At 42.0% G+C, this 24813-nt stretch overlaps 1 protein-coding gene across 3 annotated transcripts in view; it reads right to left on the reverse strand.

Moving 5' to 3' along the window:
• Positions 1-24813, reverse strand: part of TSEN15 (tRNA splicing endonuclease subunit 15) — a 538803-nt gene that overhangs the window by 386910 nt on the left and 127080 nt on the right. For all 3 annotated transcript variants that reach the window (XM_073803611.1, XM_033853568.2, XM_073803605.1), the window contains exon 11: positions 5278-16546. The gene's annotated coding sequence lies outside the window, so the exon portion shown is untranslated. The remainder of the gene's footprint in view (positions 1-5277; positions 16547-24813) is intronic.

The raw sequence follows: 24813 nt of genomic DNA on the forward strand, positions 1-24813 counted from the left end.
GTTTTTGTAAAACATGACACCATGAAACTCATAGAAGAGAACATAGGCAAAATATTCTCTGACATAAATCGTACAAGTGTTTTCTTAGATCAGTCACCCAAGGCAATAGAAATAAAAGCAAAAATAAACAAATGGGACCTAATCAAACTTACCAGCTTTTGTACAGCAAAGGAAACCATAAACAAAAAGAAAAGACAACCTATGGACTGGGAGGAAATATTTGCAAATGATGTGACTGAAAAAGGCTTAATTTCCAAAACGCACAAACAGCTCATACAACTCAACAACAACAAAAACAAACAACCCAATCAAGAAAATGGGCAGAAGACCTAAACGGACATTTCTCCAAAGAAGACATATGGATGGTCAATAGGCACATGAAAAGGTGCTCAACATCGCTAATTATTCAAGAAATGAAAATCAACACTACAATGAGGTACCATCTCTCACCATTCAGAATGGCCATCATTAAGAAGTCTACAAATAACAAATGCTGGAGAGGGTGTGGAGAAAAGGGAACCCTCCTACATTGTTGGTGGGAATGTAAATTGGTGCAGCCACTATGGAAAGCAGTATGGAGGTTCCTCAAAACACTAGAGTTGCCATAAGATCCATCAATCCCACTCCTGGGCATATATCTGGACAAAACTATAATTTAAAACGATACATGCACCGCTATGTTCATAGCAGCACTATTCACAATAGCCAGGATATGGAAACAACCTAAATGTCCATCAACAGATGAATAAAGAAGATGTGGTACATACAGACAATGGGATACTACTCAGCCATAAAAAACCTGACATAATGCCATTTGCAGCAACATGGGTGGACCTAGGGGTTATCATAATAAGTGAAGTCAGAAAGAGAAAGACAAACACCATATGATATCACTTATATGTGGAGTCTAAAATATGACACAAATGAACCTATCTATGAAATAGAAACAGACTCACAGACATAGAAAACACACGTGTGATTGCCAAGGGGGAGGGGATGTGGGAGAGGGATGGAGTGGGAGTTTGGAGTTAGCAGATGCACACCATTATGTATGGAATGGATAAACAACAAGGTCTTACTGTATAGCACAGGGAACTATATTCAATATTCTGTGATACACCATAATGAAAAGAATAAAAAATAAAGTATGTATAACTGAATCACTTTGCTGTACAGCAGAAATTAACAGAACATTGTAAATCAACTACCTTTCAGTTAAAAAAAAGAAAGAAAAAATGGTATTTATCATTAAGCACGTGTGGCCCATCAGTAAGAATCAAGCCAGGTGCTAGCTTAGAACCATCTATGAAACTTCAAGGAACTAATCCTAAGAAAATAATTCCAGATTTATGCAAAGATCAAGGTACACTGATGATCACCACAGTATTTTTATAAATGTTATAATTAAAATTACAAAACAAAGAGTGCTTGAATAAATTATGGTTCTTCCTCAAAAAAAAAAAGTATTACGTTTTTGCTTTCATGTAGAGCTTTATCATGCACTTGGAATTGATTTTTGGGTGTGTGATCTGTTTTTATTCTTCTCCATATGGATAACCAGTTTCCCATCCTTTTCCTGCTTTCTCGTATCAAATCTTCACTTTGTGTGGTCTTCTGTTGCTCTCTATTCCAGTGGTCTATTCTTCTATTCCTGTACCAGTATCTGCACCATTGCTATAAACTATAAAAGTCTTGCTCTCTGGCAAGGGAAATCTCCCATTTTGTTCTTTTTTCAAAACTACCACTTAAAATCCTTTGTCTTTGATCTTCCATATATATTTCAATATTAGCTTGTCAAGTACCATGAGGCAATGGATAGACTAGACCATCACTCTAGACACCAGAGCGACTTCATCTTTGCTCTGACTGCTATTACTATAGTGAGCACTAAAGAAGTGCCAGGCACATGCTAAGTGCTAATATACATTGACTCACTGAAACCTAATAACAACTCTGTGAGGTAGGTACTAATTATTATTCTCTTGTTCTAGTTGAAGTAACTGAGGATGGGTAAGATTAAGTCATTTGGCCAAAGTTCCAGGGTTATAATGAGGCATAGCCAGAGCACACCCCCTTTAACCCATTCTAACCATATGCCAGGGCTTACCTGGACATTCAAAAACTTAAATAGCTACTATTAGTAGCTACTATTATGGTGAATAAAACTATAAATAGGGCTTCCCTGGTGGCGCAGTGGTTGAGAGTCTGCCTGCCAATGCAGGGGACACGGGTTCGATCCCTGGACTGGGGGGATCCCACATGCCGCGGAGCAACTGGGCCCGTGAGCCACAACTACTGAGCCTGCGCGTCTGGAGCTTGTGCTCCGCGACAAGAGAGGCTGCGACAGTGAGAGGCCCGCGCACCACGATGAAGAGGGGCCCCCGCTCGCCGCAACTGGAGAAAGCTCTCGCGCAGAAACGAAGACCCAACACAGCCAAAACCAAATAAATAAAAACCAAAAACAAACAAACAAAAAACTATAAATATTATGACCAGAGATAAAGTCAGAAGTCAAAGCCAAAATTAAAGAGAGGAAAACCTTTCTTTTTTTCTCCCTTCCTTTCAATCCCCTCCTGCTAGAGGAAGGTAAGGACAGAGGGAACCACATTGCTTGGAGAAGAAATGCAGAGAGGCTGAGGCACAGGTGCATAAACACGCACAATAATTACCTCATTAATATCAAAACCAGTAGGAAACAGGCTCATTCCAGATGGCAGGACCGGGCCAGTCTCCTTCCTGAGGCCTCCAGCCAGCATTGCAATCCCTCTGAGGTGTGGGCCTGGTTTGCAATCTTCCTCCAGCTCCTACAGCTCTGGCAAGACCACCAGAGAGCCCCCATCTAATCTCTCCTGCATTCACCACCTTCCTCTAATCACTTTAGGTGCTGACTTAATGGTGCCTCATGTTAGCCTTAACAGCTGTGGCCCCATTTTAGGACCAGCAGGGCTATAATCCTACCTTAGAGACGAAGGACTAACATGTGGGGAAATTACATGATTTGCCAAAGCTTTTTTGCAATACTGGACAGTGAAAGAAAAGCAGTGAGAAGAGATCAAGTTCTCAGGCATACAAACTGTCCTTGGAGGAATCCAGAGTACACTTAGTTTATTTTGTGACTCCTTTCCACTGCCCTCCTCACCTCCTCACGTCCAGCCTTCAGGAAGCTTAGATGTCCCCAAACCCCTGGCAGGGCAAAAGCCCTCTAATAGGCTTGTGCTCTTTCTTCCAGACCACACTGATTCTCTTCCCTTAGTGAAAGCCCCCATGGGCCTCCTCTCACACAGGGCAAGTCTGCAGGAGCAGATTACATGGAAAGTAAGTAAATAAGAAAACATTGGTTAGGAGCTGTGAAGGGAACCAAGGAGCAAAGCATGTTCTAAAAACATACTCATCAACCCAGGCTGGTGGTTGGAGGATAGACCCTATCAACAGCAGCTTTTGGTATCAATCTTGACTTGGCCAAGATTGCTTGCCAGTGTGCTTGGTGACTTGGAGCGTACTCCAGACAGCCTGGAGGTCTCTGCTCCCTTCTGTGTGAGAGGAGAACCTCTAGCCTCACTCCTTCCATCTGCAACAGATCTTCCCTGTTCTCCTTGACCCCTGGGAAACATCTCCAAGACCTGGTGGTTGCTGACCTGCCTCCTTCTGATCCAGTGCACTCGTTTTTAAAAAACAAATCAATTTTAAGTCAATGGGAAAGATGTCTATTACCCAGTGGGGCCACATCATAAGCCTACTTTCCATAAAGTAGTTTGAAGTCAGGGAGGAACACAGGGAATGGAAGTTATCATTAAAAATGTACCATGGTTCCAAAGCAAGGACCAGTCCACATAGCCTGGCTGCCCTCAAATCCTGAGCAACTGACATGGCATTCCCAAATCCTTGAGGATTCCAGAGGGCAATATGCAGCAGTAGACTCCTGGGATCCTGACAGCAGAGGAAATCTAACCAGTGACCCAGCTTCTGCCCCAAAGCAGCATCCCCTAAAAGGGGGATGTATCCGCTAGCACTAGGTAGGTCCCTGTCCTTCAGAGCACTCTGGCCACCCATGGGACATTACACGGAGGTGCCTCCCAAATGGGTCAAAATGCCCTTGATGTCCAAAAGGATGACCTAGAGTTGTAACAGTAAACACAGTCCAAAATTACTGGATGATACCAAACTATACAAATCCCAACTCTTGGTATTTAACTTTGTACGTTATTTTCAAACTAACATTATCCATGTGCAAATTAAATCTTGACTATCTTAAATAAAAACAACTACCATGCCTACCACTAGATGGTTCAGAGGATGACCAGGTTAATCAAGGATTGAAAGGGGCTGGTGAATATTTACATTATAAACTGAAAGTATAAATTAGAAGCAACACTATAGGCCAAAGGAGGTAGGAGGGAGATATGGAAGTAGATCTTGACATTAATTAGGTTTTGACTATTTCCAAGAAATCAGCCCAGGCCAAATCTCATTATAACTGACACCATTAGACTAGAAATCTGTGTATTAGCCTAAGTGTTCAAAAGTTCTCCGTTGACCCTCTTTCTGTGTAAGACACAGGACAGACTCCTGGTGGTCTGGAGACGGGGTGATAAACTGGCTCTCCCTCAATGCTCCGCTTAACTAGCTCAAGTCCCTTCCCTGCTTGCTGCGTCAGTATTTACATCTGTCAAATGGGGACAGTACTGCTTGACCTGCCTCCTAATAAAATGAGAAAAAGACGTCATATCACTAGAAACCTAGTAAGAACTAGAATCTGTAATCACTCAATATTGATAAAGGATTTTCAGATAGTTTACGCCATTTGATCCTCACAATAAGGCAGTGGTTAAAACTCTATCAGATGCTAGGCACCCTTTATAGAACAAATATTTTGTAATGTCCTCTTACTATCACAAAATGATATTAACTACAAATACAACTTTAATACGTGTAAGATTTTAAAAGATAATTCTCTATAATAAAAGGAAAATTATTAAAATTTTTATAACATGGTCATTAAATGTGGGTTCAGGGACTCAACCCAGTTCTTCTGATGCCACTGCCGTGATCTTTCCAGAATCCTCTAAAATTATTTTTAAATTAAAGACAATTAAAATTAATGTTTAAGAATTCCCTAATGCCATCATTTTTCTCTCCTCAGAAAATAGGAAAATATTGTTTTTTCATCACAGTACCCTTTCATAGTAAGCCTAGTCTTGCTGTATTGGTCAGTTCTACTGCAGTAACAGACAATCCCCAATTCTCAGTGGCATACAGTGACATTTATTGTTCACTCACATTACTGAAGGCCGAGGGTTGGCTGCCGCTCTGTTCCAGTGTGTGGCTCAGCTCCGCGCTGGAAGTTGGCTGCTGGGCTGCACTTTCTGGGATCCAGGCTGAAGGATCATGAGGTGTGCTATTCCCACGGCAGAGGGAAAGAGCCAGAGAGCCGGTGATAATCCATGATGCCTCTTAAAACCACTGCTTGAATGATCCACACACAGAGTCACAAGGCAATGGTCAGGGATGTCTAATCCTCACAAGGAAGGGGAGGTGGATAATTGCCAACCGCAGTGCAATCTACCATAACAGATCAGATCCATTACGGGACTCCAGGCAGTCCTACTAGCAGACTTGAGGCAGCACACAGAAAAACTTGTTCGCCATCTTTCTCGAGACCAAGGGTCACAGGTGCAAGCACTCATAGCAAGTGGTAGGAACTGTGAAAAAGCAAACAGCCAATCCTTCACTTAAAGGAGCAGCTACTATAAGCCCCAGTAAGTGCTGCAATGAGCAAATGAAAGCCCAAGTCCTCCGATTTCTCAAGAGAAGTCAGAAAATTGGATATTTCTGTAAAACCTCCTACTTTAAAAAATGTTGACAACTATTTTCATTTTTTAAAAATAACAGTACCCTGCAGGCCAAACAAAACATCCAAAATCCAAATTTGAACCTTAACTTAATTTTTTTGTCCTTTGCTTTAGGGAAATTTTAGGGATGTGGCTAATGGGGCAGGGGCATTGCTATCCCAGTAAGGAGGGAACAGATTTTTTTCCCTATTGTGTTTCAGTAACTCAGAGAGTCAGCGTTCACCCAGCTCAGCGTCACTCAGGCTCCATGAATTGACTCGGGACTCAGGTCACGGTCTCACTCGTGGCCTTCAGTTTTCTTGTCCTGGGCTTGGCTCTATGAGCTGTTCCATCTCCCAAGAGATGCCTATCAGGCTGATTGACTTAGAGCTCAGATGGCAAAAGAAGAGGGTAATAATAGGACAAGAGATTGCACTCCTTTGCCTCTTTAAATTTTCATATGGAGTGCGATTTGTTAACAAGGGAGAGGTCCCGAGGTAGTGAGGGGCATCAATAATTCAGCAGAGGCTGTCAAGCTGCAAATAGCCCCATGGTGCCCAGCTGATGCTCCTGGTTGTGACACTGGCTACTCTCTCAAGCTCTAAGACAAAAGGTCACATTTCCGTCATCCAGCCCATTTCAGTCCTATCTTTCCTCAGCTCCCACTTCCTAATGGTACTGGAGACCATTGTACTTGAGTCTGTGACCATGTTTGGAGCCTGAGGCTAACCTGATCACAGGTGAAACAGGAAAGTTCCTTGAGAACAATGATGAATGCAGGAGCTCCCTCCTTGGTAGGATCTTTACTGTCAATATTACCTCCCAATCAGATGCATGTAGTGCCCAGGATTTAATAAACTCTTACCCCCATCCCCAAAACAAATGTCACTCTTTCCTGTTTGCAAGATCTCATTTCTCTACATCTTCAAAACCAAACTCAATACTCACCTGGACCTGGTCACTGACTTTCCTGGATTATGGCATGCTTTGGTCTCGGCAGAGGGATATAATGGCATCCAGCCTAAATATTGGAACATTTAAGCCTAGAATCACATAAATCTATATACCTCTTCCCACCAAGATGTATGACTTTGGGAAAGTTTCTGAAGTCTTTGAGCCTGTTTTCTCATCTTTAAAATAAGGATAAAAATACCTACCTCACTTAAGAATCAAATAAGACAGGATGTGTAAATGTATTATGATTATTTTTACAGTTTCTGAATGGATTTCCAGTTGGTTCCCTCCTCACCCTCTACATGTTGCCATTTAATAAGGCCAGATGTCTCATGGGTGAGACTGGACATCTTCATGCCAAAGCACCAATGACTCAGCTTCTGTTTTTCACCATGAGAAACAGATATAGATGAAATTAGTGTCAGCCAAATGGTACTAGGAGCTGCCTCAGGCCTTTGTCCTAGAAAAATGGGTGATAACCAAACTCACAGTGTCGACAAACTCAGCCTTCTTTGGAAGGCCCAGCAAACGTCAGCCCCAAAGCGCAACGGGCAGCTTCAGGGTGGCATTCCTTTTCCATCACTGTTGCCAGGCAGACACAGAGCTTTGGATCCTACAGAGCCTCTTCACATAGCAGGACAAGCCCAACAATGTGAGAGAGCAGGAAAGGGGGCCAGTGTTAACCCAGTGGGTTCTGCTTAATACACCACATTGGCTGAGATGGATTTCATAAAACATTCGCAGTTGAGGCTATTAGCCAGCAGTAGGCCTGGGAAATGCTGTTCAATATCTTTTTCCATTTCTGAATGAAACAGAGAGCCGAGAGAATAATACTGTGTGATAAGGAAAGCTTTACTCCTGGCAGAGGGCGTGTCCTGTCCCCCCATGTTGTCCAGTCACTTGCTTGGGAAGAGGAAACAGAAGCAGAGCTGGGGATGAGGGTGGAGAGGAGGGAAGCTCTTGTCCCTTAAAGCAAGGTAAAAATATTAGTTTATAGTTTTAATGGTTTGCTCTTCTACTGTAATTCCCTTTGACTAGTTTAATGTCACAGTAAAGTGTAAAGTCCCTATATCACTTTGAGAAGTGATGTCATGTAGAATAAAGGGATGGGAAAATATCAGAAAAATTTTTTTCTCTCTTGTTCACACCTTCACTGGCCCTTTGGAAGCCGACTCTTATCCACTGGTCCAGGATCTGTAGGTAGTGAAAGGCAGTGAGGTGAATGGTTGCCAATAGCAGGGCTGAGAATGGTAGAAATCTCAGGAAAGACGGGCAATAAGCCCTATTCTTTCCTGACCCATCCATGGGAAGATAATCAACAAAGAATAAGAGGGGTAGGCAGACAGGCTGAGCTTGTGTTATACAACATAGTCACGTAAAGACAATCAAAATACAAAGGAAAAAGTACGCACGGTCCAAATATATAATGATTTTGCACTTTAAAAATAGTGACTTTTATTTCTCTCTGGAAAGTCTTCTCTGTTCAGAAATATCTCTATTGCCTGCGGTTCTATTATTAAGTTGATTCTTTTAGTTTATAAAGAACTTCTACTTGGAAAAATGTGACATGTTATTCTTGACCCACAACTAATATGAGTGGTGGAAAAGGTGGACACAAATCTCTCAATCTGTCCAGCGTGTGCATCTCCTCTGCCACTACTTTATTTTCACTCTTGCCATCTCCTTCCTAGGTTAGTACGATGGCCTCCTTCCTCACTGACCTCCCTGCCTCTGATTACACTCTCTTTTAGCCCCGTCTCCACCGAACAGCCAAAATGGTCTCTATTAAATGCTGGTCCATATCTCACTCCCCTGCTTCAAACTTCAAAGGCTTCCTAGTGTCCTTAGGAAAAAGGCTAAACTGAATGACATTGGCAGCAACAGTCTCTGCCTATCTATCCAGACTCATAACTCACCACTATCATCACCCCATTCTGTGACCTGTTGGTAGGTCGTCTCTCTTGCTCCCAAGCCTCTGTACCCGCACCTTTGTCTGCCCAGCATCCTGTTCTCCTACCTTACCTGGACCAACCCTACAAAACCTCCTGGTCTGGACGTGGGGCTCTTCCCACTGATTCCCATGGAATTTTGCACAAACTCTATCACAGGACATGTATTCTCTGTTGTTATTATTATGGTCGTTTAATCATCCATACCTCCCATGAGACTGTCTATTCCTTGAATGTTGTATTCACTTATGTCTTGCTAGCATCTAGGCATGGCATAAAGTGGTTCACAGTAAATAATGTTTGAATGAATACGTTTGTTACTTTAATAAGAAAATTAATGCTCAAGGGAGTGTTGGACTTACTGAAAGTCACTCAAGCTGTTTATTAATTGGGTCAGATAGGCATCTGCAGTTTTTCTAGTAAAGATGTATCTTTTCTTTCTAAAGAAGACACAAAACCCATAGTCATGAAGGAAATGTTTGTCTACAGGACAAGATACCATTTTTGGAGTTAATATAGATGTGATGAACTGGGAGAAAACATTTGAACATAGAGGACAGGCAAAGGACTAAAAGTCATAATACCTAAAAAAAAGCACTTATGAGTCAATAAGAAAAAAATATCATCAAACTTGTTTAAAAATAGGAAAGACAAATATTCCATCTGTCAATAGGGAAGTAAGCACATAAAAAGAACTTCAATCTCAACAACAAAGCAATAATAATTTTTCACCCAATTAAATTACTAAAAATACAAAAAGTTGATAAAATGTAGTGATGGTGAAGGTATTAGGAAATGGGCTTTCTCTTATACTGGTGATAGAATTGTCAATTGAAGATGCTATATTTGGTGAAGGCCATTTTCATTATTCATCAAATTTTTAAATATGTATTTCCTAGGACCCAGTATGTTAGTTTTCTGTGGCTGCTGTTTCAAATTACTACCAATTTAGTGGCTTAAAGCAACTCAAATTTATTATATTACGGTCTGTAGTTCAGAAGAATGACATGGGTCTCACGGACCTAAAATCCAGGTATTGGCAGGATTACGTTCCTCACTGGAGTCTCTAGGGAGAATCGGTTTCCTTGTCCTTTCCAGCTTTTAGAGAGCACCCACATTCCTCAGCTTGTGAGCCTCTTCCTCCACCTTCAAAGACAGCAACTTCGGGCTAGTCCATCTCACACTGTGATCTTTCTGATTCTGTCTTTTGATCTCTTCTTCCACTTTTAAGGACCCTTGACCCTTGGCATTAGGCCCACTTGGCTAACTCAGGATGATCTCCCTATTGTAAAGTCAGCTGATTAGGAATCTTAATTCCATCTGCAACATTAGTTTCCCTTTGCCATGTAACCTGACATATTCACAGGTCCCAGGGATTAGGACATAGACATTTTTGTCGGGGGAGGTCATTAGTCTTCCTACCACTTCCAGAAATTCCACTTCTAGGAATATACCCTACAGAATTGCGCACACACACGTGCCACAAAATGTATGATCAAAGATTTTTATTTCAGTAGTGTTTCTAATAGAAAGAAAGAAGAAAGAAAGAAAGAGGGAAAGAAAGAATCTAAATATCATCAAAAGTAGAATAATTACATAACTCCATGTAATGGTCAATTACATGTGTCAATTTGACTGGACCACGAGTTACACAGATATTTGGTCAAACATTATTCTAGGTGCCTCTGTGAGGGTGTTTTTGGATACAATTAATATCTGAATTGGTAGACCGAATAAAGCAGGTTGCCCTTCCTGATGTGGGTGGACCTCATCCAATCCGTTGAAGGCTTGAATAAAATAAAAAGCCTAACCCTCCCCCTAGTAAGAGACAATTCTTCCTGCCTGATGGCCTTCCACCTGGCACATCAGTTTTTTCCTTCCTCTGGACTCAAACTGAAACATCAGCTTTTCCTGGATCTTGAGCCCGTAGGCCTTCAGACTGGAACTAAAGCATTGACTCTCCTGGGCCTCCAGCTGCGACTCACCCTGAACATCTCAGGACTTGCCAGCCTTCACGATCACATGAACTAATTTCTTATAATAAATCTCTCTCTCTCTTTCTGTCTCTCTAATATATACATCCTATTGGTTCTGTTTCTCTGGAGGACACTGACTAATACCTCCTCCAGAAAAAGTGCAGCCCTAAGAAACAAGAAGACAGAGTTCTGTGGACCAATGTAGAAGGATCCTCATGGGATAGAGTCATGGGAAATAGGGAAATGTATAGTATGATCTAATTTGTATAAAAATCAAAAGGGACACATAAATCTGCACATATCTCTCTATAAATGCATAGAAAAGGGACTGAAGGCTGCATATTGGACTTGTAACAATGATTATCTCTGAGACTGGAAGTGGGATGGGGGCCTCGTGGTGAAAGGGGCTTTCATGTATATTTATTTCAATTGTTTGAATCTCTTATAATGAGAACGTATATATAAATTATTTGTGCTATTTAAAAAAAAAATCCATTGTATACAGGGAATTTTTTCTAAGAAACTGGCTTACAAGTTGCAATACCAATGTGTGAATTTACAAGAAAGAAGGTTTCTTTCTAGTGACTGTCAGTAACACAGGAATAATACTCAATGTCTGACACCTTACAGGATATTTTCCTAATAAAAGAATAGGTAAGAAACCAAATTAGTGAACAGAAAGGACGTGTTAAGCATGAAATCAGAGCACAGAAAATCAGATGTCCTTGAGGGATGTTTTATCTTAGCTGAGGTTTTAACTCCAGTGAATTATCCAATTGACCCTGACACTTGGGCCTCTAGACACAGCCTCTCTTTCTGATAATAGCTGTGTCTCTCTGCTCTGAAGAGTCACTTGAGAATTACTAGCAAACTCTCACTCTCCCACTGTCATTTTGAGAATCTACATTAAATCTACCTTTCCTATTTGCACAAAGCACTGCACGGTGTCCACTCTCTCTCTTTTTTTTTTTTTAACAGATTCTGAGATTATCTTCCATCTCTTTTGGCATTTTCAGTTTCCTGGCAGAGGACAGAGGTCTTTTGCAGCCCCCAGTAAACACAGAATAGAGTGGGAAGCCTCAGGGGCATTTTCTGCTAGACAACTGAGTCCATTCATGGTGGGGCTCTTTCTTTGCTTTCCCGACCTTGTCTCTGGGTCTATGATTTCAACTTACTTTGGGGAACTGAACTCTTATTGACTATACTGAATTATCTTCCAAGGCTGTGTGACCTTGGGTTATGTCATTATTCTTCGTCATGATTGTTTCTTTCTTTTATCTAAGATAAGGAAGTCAGGTAGTTACACAGGAATAATACTCAATTTCTGCCACCTTACAGGACCATTGAGAGGTTAAAATAAGGAAACATTTACCCATTCAACAAATGTTTGCTGAGGTCCTTTACTCTGCCCAGCTCCATGACAGGTTCTGGAGACACAAAAAAAGAATAAGACAGTCCCTGCCTTCACAGCACTCACAGTCTTATGGGAAAGACACACAAACAATTATAATACAGAATAACAAATGCTAACATAGTGTGTTATGTTACACCCTGGAGGAAGTAGGGTTAAGTAAGATTTGGGGAGATATTATAACTCTTGAGCAGAATCTTGAAGAAAGAGCAGGAAACAGGACGAGGTGAGAAAAGCATTCAAGACCGAAGGGACAGCATGTAAAAATGCACAGAAGTAGGGAGAGGACTGCAAGAGTTGGATTGGAATAGAGTGTAATAGATTGAAGATAGCCCTGAATTCTTTGATACTCCCCCTTAAGAGGTGGGGTTTATGTTTGAATCTGGGTGGGCTCTGTTTGACTGATACAATACAGCAGAAGTGGCACTCTGCCAGTTTTCAGGTCCAGGCCTTAAGAGACCTGTACATTCTACTTCTTGTCTCTTGGAACCCAGCCACCATGCTGTGAGGAAGCCCAAGGAGCCTCAGGAAGAGACCCAAATGGAGAGGAACTCAGATTCCCTGGGTGAATTCCCTGCTGACGACCAGCACCATCTTGCCAGCCATGTGAGTGAGGTGTCATTAAGTCACTAAGTTTTACATTAAAAATTAGCAGTAATTACTGAAACATGGAGGTAAAAAGAGGGGAGAATCAGGATCAGACCCCCAGGTCTCCAGGTATAGGTAACACGATGGAGATTCCTTTCTCAAAGATAAGATTTAGAGGTAGAGCAGGCTTGGAGAGTGGAGGAGGTGAGAGGGGCATTGGAGGGTGATGATAAGTTCAGTTGGGGACCTACAGAGTTTGAGAAGCAAGGGGTTATCTAGTAGAGATAGATGGTACAGTTGGACATACAGGTATCTGCAACTGGAGAGAGATCTGGACTAGAGGTATGCGAATGATATTTACAGAGGGAGACTGCATGACTGCGGATACAAACACCTATGGGGAATATACATAAGTAAGAAGAGAAGAGAGCTCAAAAGGAACAATCACAATGGGTAGCAGAAAAAAGTCCATGAAGAAGCCGCCAAAGAAGTGAGAGCAGGGAAGTAGGGCAGAGAGTTTACCCTTTCTGCTCCTGGTGAGCAGTGCTTCTGATCACAGAGTGGAGGCTGTATTCAAGGCTTCACACTGAACCCGATTCAAGGTCAGGGAAGCATCCTTGATAGGCAAGCCATGGTTCCCTGTGCCCTGTTCTGTTGCTTATGGGCAAAAATAAACTCAGGCTGCAACTGGGAGCGTGACAACCAACAAGCCAACCTCATGAAGGCTTTCACCCTTCCCTCTCGCTATTTTGGCCTTTCCTCACCTAGGTGCTGGGGTTTCTCCTGGTCCAGGAGGCCAGGAAGACAGCCCTGACTTTGCCTTTGAAAAAAAAAAACAAAACTAAGAAGTGCATTGGTGTTCTGTCTCTGAGCTAAACACGAAAAGAGGACTCTTTTCCATTTTGTGTGAAGCTTTTCTTCCCCAAGCTGCACACCTAGACAGATGGGGGAGCAATGGTTTATTGATGCAGTGGAGCAGTGACTAGGAGAGTGGATGAATATTTTATGGGCACCAGTAGCAGTTAATAAATCATGAGGCGCTGCAGACAAGTGGGTCGCTCACTCCACCCTGGACAATGGCTGCTGAGCTCTAGTCAAGTGGAATCTCCTTTTCTGGCATCTCCAATCTGTCCTGAGTGCTGTAGGGAAGCTGGCATGACATTTCTGTGGGTCTTGATTTCTCAATTCAGTATATGCAGAGGAAAGTTAGTACTTCTGTTTTTAGCTATTGCCAACTAGATGAAGCTCTCATTAGGCAGATTCAGAGGAAATTAACCTAGGAATCAAAAGATTTGGCTTCTGGTCCCAACTCTGCTGATGGCTAGCTGTGTGGCATTGGACAATATACTTAACCTCTCTGAATAATAGTTTCCCATCTCTAAAACAAAGAGATGGATGGATTGGTAATCTTGAAGCTTCCGGTCAGTCTTACGATTTTCTGAGTCAATGAGTTTCTTGAAATGACAATAAATGACTCGTGATGCTGAGTGATCTGTTTCATAAATGATCCTTAATAAAAGTTTCTGTGCTGTATGCTTTGTTTGTAAGGAGCATTGACACAACCTCCCTTCCACGTCTAAGGACAAGGGTGCCTAATTTTTAGAAAAGAGAAAAAGAGAAGAAAAGCAAAAACATAGACCTACTCAATAATTAGCTTTGGAAATAAGTACAGAAATGATGAGTACCATTTTGCCAGACTCAATATTTGAGGTTGGTTTATTTATCTATTTATGATTTACAACTTTAACTATATCCAAAAGGAATTTTAGCTGATTACACCAGTAATGAAAACAGCAATGGCTGGTTATATAAACAGAAGTTTCAGCACTATTAAAATTGCCAATTTTAATAATAAAAATAATATGACCACTATTGAATGTTTACTCTGTGCTAATCCCTATATGGAGTATTTTACAAACATTATTCTAGTTATTCCTCATTAGTCCCAAAATAATGGCACACTGATAAGAAAACTGGGCTGAGAAAGATAAATTTCCTTGCCCAAGGTCACCCAATTAGTGAGTGGCTGAGATGAGATTCAAAACCAAGCCTGTCTGATTCTAAATACACTATTATTGTAATAATAAATGATAGCTAAAACTTGCATTGAACTTACTATGAACTAGAAACTAGTCTAAGCAGCTCACCCATCTGGATTCTCTCCATCTTTCCCTGCCTTTGAGCTATTTTATAACCCTGTAAATTGTAAAACACAGATAATAATACAAATTATTCATATCCATAGAAATGCAAATTAATTGATTATTGCCCTGTGGGTGGACACATCTTGCATCTATTAGTAAATTCATTTCTGAAGTCCTTATGCTCTATTTCTGTATGGTTCTTGGAATTCTTTAAACCAGTCGTAATGTCTTATTGGTTCATTCGTTTACTGAATTAAACACAGTATTTGACACGTGTTCATTTTATATTTATAGGACAGCATGATTTTACCCTTTTTAAAAAATATATCCTTCATCAGTGTATCATGCACATTCATGTGTTCTCAGAGAGGGAGAGAGTGACACAGCTCTGCAGCATGGCTGCTGCCGCCGGTGTGTGTGAGCACAGCAGGAGATGAGGCCAGGCCAGGCCAGTGCACCAGCCTTCTCTGCCTCTCACATCTGTGATGTGGTGGTCGCGCCTGCTGCTAACTAAGCTGGTTGCAATCACTGGCTTGGCTGCTCTACCCTCTGGGTGGCCTGTCTAATGACTGCTCCTACACCTCTCACTGCTGCAGCTGCTGCCAGAGCATTGCCCAGCTGCCTCCTATTTTGCAGAGTCTTTTTAGGGTCTGTCTATAGACTTCCAGAGCCCTGCTTTCCCCAACAGTGCTAAAGACAAGGGCAGTAGAGACTGAAGGACAGAACTAACCAGCTTTCTGGAGCCATCCCTCTTCTTTTCTGAAATTGCCTTTTAAACTTAAAGATAATGGGGTCCCGTTCGGTGAGCATAGTATTGTGCACCATCACAATCAAACCACTAGGATAGTGTTTCTCATACTGCGTGCCAGGGAACACGGGTGTTCCGTGAATAACTTGTAGATGTGCTGTGATAAATGGAAAAATACTTTCAAGTCTTATGATAACCATTTTATCATGATAGTGATAATTATCGAAGCAATTTTATTTCCTTACCTTTCAAGATCAAATCACTTTGTTTTTACCTTATATAACTTTGGGGATTTTGTTGTTGTCCTAAGAAAACAGTTTTTACAGAAACATCTTATATGCCTATGCATAAAAATATTATCAGTGGGGTTTCGTGATATCGAAACTTTAATAGATGTTCTGTTACAGACCTGGAACCTTCATCCTGTAACACAAAAAGTATAAGAGTTGAGGACTTTTGAAAAAAGATGGAGGTCTTTTTAGCAGCACAAAATCTAGACTTTTTTCTTACCTTTAGGTTTGGGAGCCATGAAAACCCTCCTGCCCCCTCCACTACTACAGGGCAGACCAGTGTAGGAGATCCCAAGTGCCAGTTATCAGGGGGCTGTGACATTCCACACACAATAGGTTTAACAGAGAAAAACTATGTTCCAAACAGATCTCCACAGTGGTTGAAAATAGTTGTTGAAGATGCTGTGCTCAAAATCAGAACTTTAAACAATTATAAACAGAAACACAGAATTCTCTGCAGTTGGCATTAAAATCTTGAAATGAGAGAATTACCATTCTGATGCAAACCAGCTTGAAAACAGAAGAGAAAAAACATGAAAGGGATCGACTGTTACATGTTGGTGATCTCTAAGAATCCGGAATTACTCCTCTTCTCTTTGTGGTGTGTATATTCTCTCTCGCTGACCTTCATTCACTCCCTGGACTTCAGCCACCTCCTCTGTGGAACAGAATCCCAGGTCCCACCTTAGCCCGGAGTTCTTGCCTGAGCTCCTGACCCTACTGGGGCAACTCTGTTTGGATATCTCACAGACACTGATGTGTTTTCTTCATCCTCCCACCTCACGCACCCACCCCTCCATCAGCTCTTTCCCTTACACTCTTTGCTGTGGAGAATGACACCATCATCCACTAAAAACATGGGAATTATTCTTACGTCTTCCTTATTCACACATGTCCAATCCATTGCTAAATCCCATCTATTCTATCTCCTAATTATGTCTCCATTGTCTTCTTTCTCTTCATCCTCTCTTGCCATTATATCAAATCAGGGCCTCAAAATCTCTTTCTTGGTTCCTGAAAGCTCATTTTAACTGGTTTACCTGCCTTTTAGTCAATTCTCACCAATGGTAGATTGATCTCTGTACAGTGTAAATTTGATAATGTCACTCTCTTTTACAAAAAATCCTTCTGTGTCTTTCCATGGCTTTTCATTATCTGAGCCCAGTTTACCAGTTCAATCCCATATTTTACCAGGCTCCCATCCTACCATAAATTTTATGCCAGCCACGCTAAATTGCTACAGATCCCCAAATATGACATATTCTCCGTTATGGCCATAGCTCTTTGTTGTGCTACTGTCTCTGCCTCTTGAACTCACTTATCCACTTCGCTAATTTCTTCCCCCACAAGGCCTTCCTGGAACCTCCCAGTTAGCCTTCAGTGCCCCTCTCTTGTGTGCTCATGACATCCTATGGGTCCACTCGGTCAAAACCTTTACTGAGCCCACTCTACCGAAATTGCCAATATAGAGAGAAAGCATTTAGGAAAAAAAACCCTATACTTCTTTCTCTAGTATTTTCTTTTTTTTTTTGAACTTTAGAATTTTATTTATTTTTTATACAGCAGGTTCTTATTAGTTATCTATTTTATACATATTAGTGTATATATGTCAATCCCAACCTCCCAATTCATCCCACCACCCCCGCCACTTTTCCCCCTTGGTGTCCATACGTTTGTTCTCTACATCTGCGCCTCTATTTCTGCTGATACCCCTGTCCTTTCTTCCATTTAGATAAGATGGGCAGTCTCTACTCACTACCCTTCAGAGTAAGGCCGCTAAGTGAAAAATTCAAAGAGCAGGAAATCAGTTAATATTAGCTTTTTGAGTTTCTGCAAGTAGACTCAAGTTGGCCGTTCATTGTTTAAAGGAGAATATTTTAAAAGATCAAAAGCCTAGGTCAGGAATGTTTTACAGCACAAAGTTCATTCTGATTTGGAAGATTTTATGGACTGGCGCCAGAGAAAAAGGAAGCAGAAGCAAGAGTGAGTAAGCCACTGGCGAGTGACTCTGAGGGTGGGTAAGCGTGGCCCAGGAAGGGAGGAGAGCTTCTTTTTCTTTTTTCTTCTTTAACTTTTTGTTTTATATTGGAGTATAGCTAACTAACAATGTTGTGATAGTTTCAGATGCATAGCAAAGCGACTCGGCCATACATACACATGTATCCATTCTCCCCCAAACTCCCCTCCCATCCAGGCTGCCACCTAACACTGAGCAGAGTTCCCTGTGCTATACAGCAGGTCCTTGTTGGTTACGCATTTTAAATATAGGGGAGGAGAGCTTCTAAGAGTTTCACTTCCCACATCCAAGAAGGGAACCAAAGGAGCTGGGAGTGAGTCGGTGGCTCTGAAGGGAACTTTCAGCGGGGAGTGGGAGGGTACAGTGTGTCTTGCATGAATTGGTCACTGAAAGTCAGATGTGAGCCCAGACCCCAGAGCAGATGCCCACACATGTTAGACAATGGTGTTCCTCCCACTGATGTGGAGCCAATGGAGTCTAAATGTAGTCCCGAGGACGAAGGGCAAGGGGAAAACCTCGAATTGTCTATCATTCTGAACTGGCTAGAAGTAAACTTCTCACTATAAGCATAATGAGAGACCAAGATAGAAATTTAATGTCGTCGTAGAAAAGGCTGTTATAATTCGTGCTGTCTTGAATCTGTGACTTAGAATTACTACTTGTGGCTCCTGTTTAATAGTCAGCTTTCTCCACTGGATTGTGGGCTCCTGGAGGACAGGGACTATTTGTATTCATCTTTGTAACCCCAGTCCAGTCATAGTGCAGAGACTCAGTAAATGCTGTCAGATGGAAAACAGTGAATAAACCAGCAAACCTGGATGACGAAGGATGAGGATCCAGACAGAAGCAGGGCAGGGTAATTTCCCTTGGTCAGATGTGATTTTCCTTAATGGAATTAGAGCTGAATATCAGAAATAAAGCATATATTATTTGTTCTTCTGTCTGTTAAGATAAGCTTGTTCAAATTAACTAGTAATTAGCTGTATTTATTTTTCACTAAGTGTGAATTTAGTCATTCTCATTTAATCTTCTTGTTGAGATTATGATGATAACTCAAGTGAAGATTTGTTACATTGTCCACTTGGATGATGTCTAAAATTTACTTGAAAATACTTTAGCTTAGTACTGTGATATAAATGTGTGTGTGTGTGTGTGTGTGTGTGTGTGTGTGTGTGTGTGTGTTGGTTTTACTCTACATGCTAGGGGTAGGTGATTAACATCCTAACCTGGAATTGACTGTCCAGATGTGCTTAGTTAGATTTTAAAAGTCACACTGAGGAGTCCACACTCCAGAGTACTTTGAGTGCTTCCATTATCTCTATCTCCATCAGCAGTGAAGGGGTTATTCAGTAGCATTTAGCGGAGTTAGAAATAATCTTCAAAGACAATTTGAGTAGTGTCCAATTGTGACTAGCAAGGTACAGACATCTCCACCTGTGCATGAATCTGTCCCACCCAGCATCCTAATACCTCTCAGTGCGATGCCCCAGCCTAGAAGTCCCATTTGGTCCTGTGTCCCATCTCTAACCAGAGGATTTACTGTCGGATTCTGACTCGATGGCTAGCGATCCCCCCAAGATAATATTTCTGTATCTGCCACTAGTGAAATTGTCATACAGGGCGCCTAGCAGAGGGACTAAGGCAGGGAGCCAATAAGAGCACATTGTACGACTCCTTGTGTCTGTGTGCTGATAAATGTTTGGGTGTGCGTTGCAGGATTTGTTTTCTTTGTAATGGACCACTTGGTAGCAAGTTTCTTGGGAATGAGACCTAGACACTTCCTCTACCTTTAGCATTGGAGGCCACCATTATTTGCCAAAAGAACCCAACAGTTGTGAACGACCAAATTGGCTTAGATGAGCTGACAACACAGCACTTAATACAATGCACATTATCATTGCTTTTTCCTGACATTTCAGCTTTCTGTAGATAAAGATATAAATACATACATCACAATGAAAAAATTTCCACATTATTTCTCTCCTTAATATCCTGACTCTAATATTTTCATAGCATGGTTGACCCTTGCATGTGTCATCCACTGGAATGTCACTGCTCTCTTCATCTGAATTTCTTTCTGGCTTGTACTTTATCCTATTTATCTTGGATGCCCCTCTGAGCCTACTATAATATCTCGCCAGGAAGAAGCCCTCATCATTAAATGTTTGCTGGCTGGAATGTCATGAAACAAGCTAGATGACAGTGGTATCAGAGTCGTCCTCATTGCAAAGCCCTACCACCTTCTGAGGTCACAGCTGATACTCCAAGAAAAGAAAGGAAAAAGCAGTATTGTCACGAAGGGCTGGGCCCACACCCAAAGTTGTTGGGGACAAAAGTACAGAACCCATGTGGCCATGAAGACAGAGAGAGGGCAGACCCTGATCTGATTGTAGGTTGCCTTCCCATCACTGGGTAGGCAGCAGACTGAGAAAAGTATTGTCCAGCTTTGCTGGGAGGAAGGAGACCACCATGGAGAGGGGATGAGTAGCCCAAGAGAACATCTTTACAACAACTAGATTTTTCAACCCAGTAGCCACGTCTGTCAATAAAATATGAGATTGAAGCATTACTGTTTTACTTGCCACAGATAAGACTTGTGCACAAAGCATGTCAGTTTGTCATCACTAGACTGGGGCTGCTGAGGAGAAGCTCTGACCCAGCATGAGCCCCTTAAGAAGGCAGAATAGGCTCTGAGAGAATGAATCTGACCGCAGAGTCTGGCCCAGAGGCCCAGAGGAGCGTAGGGAGGTGCAGCTTAGTCACGGGTCACTAAATGGCCGGCACCTGGTGGCAGGGCATTGTTTTGACTAAGGCCACTTGGGTTACCAACCTACCCAGACAGCCTTTAAAGCACGGAGGCAATTTGTGGGAAAGATATTGGTAGGAACTTCAGCCAGGCTACAAGAGAACACCAGGAACGGCTGTTCCGATAAGCAGCTGCTCTTTCCTTTACTGAGGGTCCCATGGCAGTTCATCTGGCATTACTGGTGTCTGCCCAAGAGCTTCACTGTTCACTTTTGCACTATTCACTCTCTCCAGACTGGCTTGGCTTTGCTTTCTCAAACACCATGGGAATGGTTGGACACAGACTCTCATACCTGAAGGGGATGATAGAGAGCTAAAGATGGGCCCTTGACCCAAGTCACTCTCTGGATCATTCAAACCTCCCTAATCACCACCCAACCCCATTACTGTCGCCACCACCACCAGCAGCAATCACGTCACTGGCCAGTCATTCTACAGCAGCATTCCTATACTTGCCAGCCGGACAGTCATCTGGGGCTACTTATTAAAAATACACATCCTGGGACTTGCCTGGTGGTCCAGTGGTTAAGAATCCACCTTCCAATGCAGAGGTCACGGGTTCGCTCCCTGGTCTGGGAACTAAGATCCCATGTGCCATGGGCAACTAAGCCCATGCGCCCTAGAGCCCGTGTGCCCTAGAGCCCGCATGCCACAACTAGAGAGAAGCCTGTGCGCCGCAACAAAAGATCCTGCATGCCACAACGAAGATCCCTAGTGCCACAACTAAGACCTGATGCAGCTAAATAAATAAATAAATATAAAAAATATATATACATCCTCAGGCTCCTCTATTGGAAACGCTGGGGTGGGGCTCAGGAAGCTCTACTGCTATTAAGTACCCCCAGGCCACTCTAGAATTGGGCAAGCTTGAAAACTGCACTGGAGCAGTTCTAGAATTTTATTTATTTAGCATCAGAATAGCCTGGGTGCTTATTATTAATACAAATGCAGAGTTCTACCCCAGAAGCCCACAAAAGATTCTACTTCGAAAGCCGAAAGCCGTGGCACAAGACCCTAGGGATTGCAATTAATAAACATTCCTAGGTGATTCTGACAGAGAGGTCCATGGGCCTCACAGTGAGAAGCATTATTTTAGAGAGAAGCCCCATCTAACTTCACACTCTCAGTCTCTAGCCAGTATGATTTGGGAGAAGCCATGTTCTACTCCATTCTGTGATGGGTGGGTCAAAGGAGGACTCTGGCACTTGGGGGACTCCCAGAGCCAGAGGACCAAAACCACTGGTCAGGAGGGGCAATGAGCAGAATGGTTAAGGAGATATGTCACAGCAATAAAGGTAGATCTCACAGTTAAATGAAACAGAAAAAGCTGCATTTATTTATTTTTTTAATATTCATTTATTTAGGCTGTGCTGGGTCTTAGTTGTGGCATGCGGGATCTTCATTGCAGCATATGGGATCTTTCGTTGCAGCGTGGGGATCTTTTTTTTTTAGTTGCAGCCTGCGGACTTCTTAGTTGCAGCATGCGAACTCTTAGTTGCGGCATGCGTGCGGGATCTAGTTCCCCGATCAGGAATTGAACCCCGGCCCCCTGCATTGGGAGCATGGATTCTTACCCACTGGACCACCAGGGAAGTCTCAAAAAAGCTGCATTTAAATAAGATGTGGGTAAACCAACCTTTATGTACAAATATTCTAATAACAAAAAGACTAAGAAGTGCTCACTAATATATCGAACACTTATTATGCCCTGAGCGCCTGAGGTATGCTATCTCATTTAATACGTGCAAAAATTTTAATGTTGTATTTGTGAGCCAATAAGAAACTTATCCAAACACATAGGAAGTAAGTGGCAGAGCCTAGCCTCAAATCTAGGTCTTGTTGAAATGAAAGAACATGGTTTTAATCACCAAGGTGTACTTTAGCTAGAAACGCAGATTACTTCTGAAATCAGGAAAAAGAAACCCACAAATGTAGTGTTATATATAATAAGAGAATTATGGATTAATAAAAGGGACTCTGATCACACGACCCTTTCGTGGTAGAAAAAATAATCCATCCCCATAATTTACCAATTTTGTAAGCTCAGATTTTAATGAATTGTGTTTATTAAAATTACACACCTGTAAGGTTGAGGACCCTAGAACTCCCCAAATGTGCCAACAATCAAAAGAGGCAGAAATGATGTAAAAGGAAACCACCTAAGGATCAGAGACTAAATCATTCCCGAGTCCTGTGGAAACGCTGCCTCAGAAATAAATCAGACAGCTGTAGGCTCTGTGGGCCTCTGCCTCAGTCAGCATCACGTTCTGGAGCCTCCCGTGTTCATTGTTCAGTGTAGAGGAGGCCTCTCACCCAGGTGTCACACTGTCCCAAAGCCCCAGGGTTCAGGACTGTGTTCCCTGGTTCAGGCCTGCAATCTTAGCTAGGCCCTGGCTGTGTAGACTCCTCTCGAGCAGCAAGAAGAGACAGGGTCTAACCTCTATTTTCTGCCAACTTGCTGTGTGCTGAGAACCAATAGCTATAATCAAAATGCCTCCTGTTGACTCTGCAAAGCCTTGGAGGAGCTTACAAGTGCTAAACACATGTTTCCAAATCCTCATCTCTGAAGCAGTCCTTTAGGACATAAAGGTGCAGGGGCCTGTGAGGGGGAATGGAAGAACAAACAATGTAGCAAGGTGTGGTGGCTAAGGGGCAGAGGGAGACAAAAATAGAGGTGGATCTCCAGCCCCACTTCCTGCCCTGCCCTCCCTCCTCCACCATCCCCTCCCAGAGGATCCTTGTCACAAAAAGAGCTTGGGATACCTGGGAAAGGCCTTTATTTTGCCTATGGTCTTATCCAATCATTTGCACAGATGAGAAATAAGTGCTCTCAGGAGCTCTGAGTGTTTCCTTAAACTCTTTGAAAATGGATGAAAAAATGATAACATATAAGTAATCCCCAAACCACCGATAACCCCAAACCTCCCTACCATTAGGGAGCAGCCTGAATAATTGGTTCCTAAACAATTAAACTCTCTGATTCTTTCATCAGTCACTTTATTAGTAAGTATTTATGGGCTACCCTCTGTAAACCCATCACTGAACTGAGCAAGAATCGGAAACACAGGACCTGGAAGTGACTTCAAGAAGCTCCTTGTTTAATAGGCAAAACATTCTCTGACATAAATTGTACCAATGTTTTCTTAGGTCAGTCTCCCAAGGCAATAGAAATAAAAGCAAAAATAGACCTAATCAAACTTACAAGCTTCTGATGCAACTGACAAGGGCTTAATTTCCAAAATATACAAACAGCTCACACAACTCAACAACAACACAAACCAAACAACGCAATCAAAAAATGGGCAGAAGACCTAAATAGACATTTCTCCAAAGAAGACATACAAATGGCCAACAGGCACATAAAAAGATGCTTAACATTGCGAATTCTTAGAGAAATGCAAATCAAAACTACAGTGAAGTACCACCTCACATGGGTCAGAATGGCCATCATTAAAAAACCTACAAATAACAAATACCGGAGAGGATGTGAAGAAAAGGGAACTCTCCTGCACTCTTGGTGGGAATGTAATTTGATGCAGCCCCTATGGAAAACAGTATGGAGTTTCCTCAAAAAACCTAAAAATAGAGTTGCCATATGATCCAGCAAAACCACTCCTGAGCATATATCCACATAAAACTCTAATTCAAAAAGAGACATGTACCCCTATGTTATAGCAGCACTATACACAATAGCCAAGGCATGCAAACAGCCTAAATGTCCATCGACAGATGAATGGATAAAGAAGATGTGGTACATATATACAATGGAATACTACTCAGCCATAGAAACGAATGAAATAATGCCATTTGCAGCAACATGAATGGAACTAGAGATTATCATACAAAGTAAAGTAAGTCAGAAAGAGAGGGGCAAATACCATATGATGTCACTTATATGTGGAATCTAAAATATGATGCAGATGAACTTATCTACAAAACAGAAACAGACTTACAGACATAGAGAGCAGACTTGTGGTTGCCAAGGGGGAGGGATGGAGTGGGAGTTTGGGATTAACATATGCAAACTAGTATATATAGGGTGGATAAACAACAAGATCCTACTGTATAGCACAAGAAACTATTCAATATCCTGTGATAAACTA

This window comes from Tursiops truncatus, chromosome 1 (assembly GCF_011762595.2).
Source record: "Tursiops truncatus isolate mTurTru1 chromosome 1, mTurTru1.mat.Y, whole genome shotgun sequence".
In the NCBI taxonomy this organism is placed as follows: domain Eukaryota; kingdom Metazoa; phylum Chordata; class Mammalia; order Artiodactyla; family Delphinidae; genus Tursiops; species Tursiops truncatus.